At 39.3% G+C, this 4,009-nt stretch overlaps 1 non-coding gene across 1 annotated transcript; it reads right to left on the bottom strand.

Annotated features, from left to right (window-relative positions):
• Positions 1-821: 821 nt before the first annotated feature.
• On the bottom strand, positions 822-929 carry LOC112718545 (small nucleolar RNA R71). Its single transcript, XR_003160880.1, has one exon. It is a non-coding gene; the product is annotated as a small nucleolar RNA R71 (small nucleolar RNA).
• Positions 930-4,009: the final 3,080 nt, after the last annotated feature.

Raw genomic sequence — 4,009 nt, 5'->3', positions numbered from 1 at the left:
AACCATCAATCACTTTTTCAAAATTATTTTTAATTATTTTAAATTTTTATTTTTCAGTTTTATTAAAGAAAAAAAAATGTTTTCAAAAATTTTCTCCCCCCTTCTCACCTCCTTCTATTTAAGGACTAACACTTCTCCTCTATTAGCAATTCGGACTCTCTCCTTCTTTATATGTTCGAAATCTTCTCTATCTACCTCATCCCTCTATTCCTATTTTCCTCTGACACCTCAAGGAATCTCTATACTGTGACCTAGAGAATTTCATACTTTCTTGTTCTCTTCTCTTTCATATGAGCAGGAACAAGGACACATGCATTCTTGTTGAAGCTTATCCTGAACTTGAAAGGACCTTGAAGAGGAAGCTAAGAGCAGCTAAAGCACAACACTCTGAAGAGGACCTGATAGAAAATTTCAAAAAGGAAGCAGACAAAACAGCCATGCCCGAACCGAACAACAACAATGCAAGGAAGGTGCTTGGTGACTTTACTGCACCAACTCCCGACTTCTATGGGAGAACCATCTCTATTCTTGCCATTGGAGCAAACAACTTTGAGCTTAAGCCTCAATTAGTTTCTCTGATGCAACAGAATTGCAAGTTTCATGGACTTCCATTGGATGATCCTCATCAGTTCTTGGCTGAATTTGACAGTGTTAAGACCAATGGAGTTGATCCCAAGTTCTACAGACTTATACTTTTTCCTTTTGCTGTAAGAGACAGAGCTAGTATATGGTTGAACTCACAACCTAGAGACAGTCTGAACTCTTGGGAAAAGTTGGTCAATGCCTTCTTAGCTAAATTCTTTCTTCCTCAAAAGATGAGTAAGCTTAGAGTGGAAGTTCAAACCTTCAAACGGAAAGAAGGTGAATCCCTCTATGAAGCTTGGGAAAGATACAAGCAATTGATCAGAAGGTGTCCTTCTAACATGCTTTCAGAATGGAACATCATAGGTATCTTCTATGATGGTTTGTCTGAGTTATCCAAGATGTCATTGGACCATTCTGCAGGTGGATCTATTCATCTGAAGAAAACGCCTATAGAAGCCCAGAAACTCATTGAAATAATTACAAATAACCAGTTCATGTACAATTCTGAAAGAAATCCTATTAACAATGGGACAACTCAGAAGAAAAGAGTTCTTGAAATTGATACTCTGAATGCCATATTGGCTTAGAACAAATTATTGACTCAGCAGTCAATATGATTTCTCAGAATCTGACTGGATTGCAAGCTGCATCCAGCAGTAATAAAGAAGCATCTTTTGAAGAAGAAGCTTATGATCCTGAGAACCCTACAATGGAAGAGGTGAATTACATGGAAGAACCCTATGGAAACACCTATAATCCTTCACGGAGAAATCATCCAAATCTCTCATGGAAGGACCAACAAAAGCCTCAATAAGGCTTCAACAACATTAATGGTGGAAGAAATAGGTTTAGCAATAGCAAGCCTTTCCCATCATCTTCTCAGTAACAGATAGAGAACTCTGAGCAGAGTCGTTCTGGCTTAGCAACCATATTCTCTGTTCTATCTAAGACCACACTAAGTTTCATGAATGAAACAAGATCCTCCATTAGAAATTTGGAGGCACAAGTGGGTTAGCTAAGTAAAAAGGTTACTGAAACTCCTCCTAGCACTCTCCCAATGAATACAGAAGAAAATCCCAAGAGAGAGTGCAAGGCCATAACCATGACCAACGTGGCTGAACCTGGAGAGAGTGAGGAGGACGTGATTCCCAGTGAGAAAAACCTCATGGGATATCTGATAAACCCATATTTTATGATATAATTTGTGCTGAATTTAAGTGTTTTATTTAATCCTTTACCCACTTATGCATGTGAAATTGTATGTTTTTACTTTCCCTTCCTTATTATGTGATGTATGTAAAAAACATGTTTTCTAGGCTTTAAAAATATTAAATTTAATTATCTTTTATTGCCATTCAACGCCGTGATTTGTGTGTTGAGTAATTTCAGATATTCCAAGGCAAGAATGACTTAAAGGATGAAAAGGAAACATACAAAAATGGAAGGAAAGCTTGAAACGGAGTTGTTGAAGAAACTGGCAGTGACGCGACCGCATGGGCGACGCGGCCGCATGCCAGCGCGAAATGGCAGTGATGCGAACGCATGACTGACGCGATCGCGCGCCTTGAGAGAAACACATATGACGCGGACGCATGAATGACGCGGCCGCGTGACATAGAAAACTCCGAATGACGCGATCGCATGACCCACGCGGACGCGTGACAGAGGCCACGCACCAAAAATTGCAGAAAATGATCCCAGCATTTTCTGGAACCCTTTTCGGCCCAAATCCAAGTCCAGAAGGCATAGACCAGAAGTTATAAAGTGGCGGAATGCATCCATTCATAATCATGCTCTCATAATTCACTTTTCATAGTTTAGATGTAGTTTTTAGAGAGAAAGGTTCTCTCCTCTCTCTTAGGATTTAGGATTAGAATTCCTCTTAAAGGATTTAGGATTTATTATTATTTCAACTTATAATTTTTCTGAGCTTCAGATTTAATAATCCTTTATTTTGACTTCTCTTATTTTTAATATATGTTGCCAATTTGGCTTAATGACATTCATGTTGCGAAAGGAGAAGGGGGAAAATAAAAAAACGAACAGAGAGTCACGCTGGAGCGTGGCTGGAGGCGTGTCAGTGGCACAAATCATCCCACGCGACCACGTCATATGGGAATAATGGCCTCCCACGCGACCACGTGCCCCACGCGGCCGCGTGCCCTGGATTTCGACGTAAAAGGGTGTACAACCAATTATTGTGCTAGAGTGGTGTTGGATTGGTGCTGAACGCACAATTCTACCCACGCGGCCGCGTGACCCACGCGACCGCGTCACATTCTTCTAAAGCCCACTCACGCGATCGCATGCCCCATGCGATCGCGTCACTTAAAATTTGGCACTAATAATAATTTGAACAGAGAGTTGTGCGAGCGCGAGGCTGACCACGCACCAGTAGCATGAATTGTGTCATGCGACCGCGTGACCGACATGACCGCGTCAATCAGTATCAGCGAAAGTCACGCGACCGCGTGCCCCACGCAATCGCGTCGCTTGCGCCGCACAACTTATCCTAATTTGCCAAATATCTTATCTTTTCTTCCCCAATCCTAATTTTTCCCTCCCTCATTTCTTACTCACTTCTTTCTCTTCTCATTCTTCTTATCTTTCATTTTATTTATTTGCATATTCCATTCATTGCATTTTAATTTAGTGTATATTCTTCCTTCTTTTCTAAATTCATTATTTTTCTTTTGATGTTGAATTTTCTTATTTAACTGTTGCATCTTCTCTTGAATTATTTTGAGTGCTTAGTGACTTGTTTTATTCTGGTTAGGTAATATTATTTATATTAATGCCAATCTTTTATTCCTGTATCACTTTTGCATTGACATGAATTTATATTATCTCTCCTTACCCACACTCTCTTCCCTTATTTTTGCAAATTTTTACATTATTGATATGCCATGTGTCTCTAATATTTTCTCACTTGCATGTTGTAGCTACCATGTAATTGAGACCCCATTATTTGGCATTAACCCACCCAGACTTTATTTATATTCTTATTTTTATTTCTGGGTTACTTTTTCTTCTTTTCCCTCTTCTTTCAGGATGGCCACCACAAAAGGAGAGGAAAAGCTTCTTACTAGGGAGACAAACAAGTTCATCTGCTCAATCTTTGGAGAAAAGCATCAGTTGAAGCAACCCGTCCACCTGCACATCTTTGCATGCACCGAGGACGATGCAATCTTTAAGTGTGGGGAGGTCGATACCGATCTCCATGGGTTAGTTACTCTTCTATCTCAACACCAATGGTTTATTTTCCTTGTTAGTTATTGCATTTGCATGTTTGATTGCATATTTTACCACTTGGTTGAAGTAATAAATTTCTTTTCAAGACTTCATTTTATAATATTTCACTAATTTAAATTGAAAATTTTTGTGTTAAATTTGTTTGAAGTTGTATTTGGAACATGGTTTTTGA

This window comes from Arachis hypogaea, chromosome 10, assembly GCF_003086295.3.
Source record: "Arachis hypogaea cultivar Tifrunner chromosome 10, arahy.Tifrunner.gnm2.J5K5, whole genome shotgun sequence".
Lineage (NCBI taxonomy): Eukaryota > Viridiplantae > Streptophyta > Magnoliopsida > Fabales > Fabaceae > Arachis > Arachis hypogaea.
This window is presented reverse-complemented; position numbering and strand designations above follow the sequence as displayed.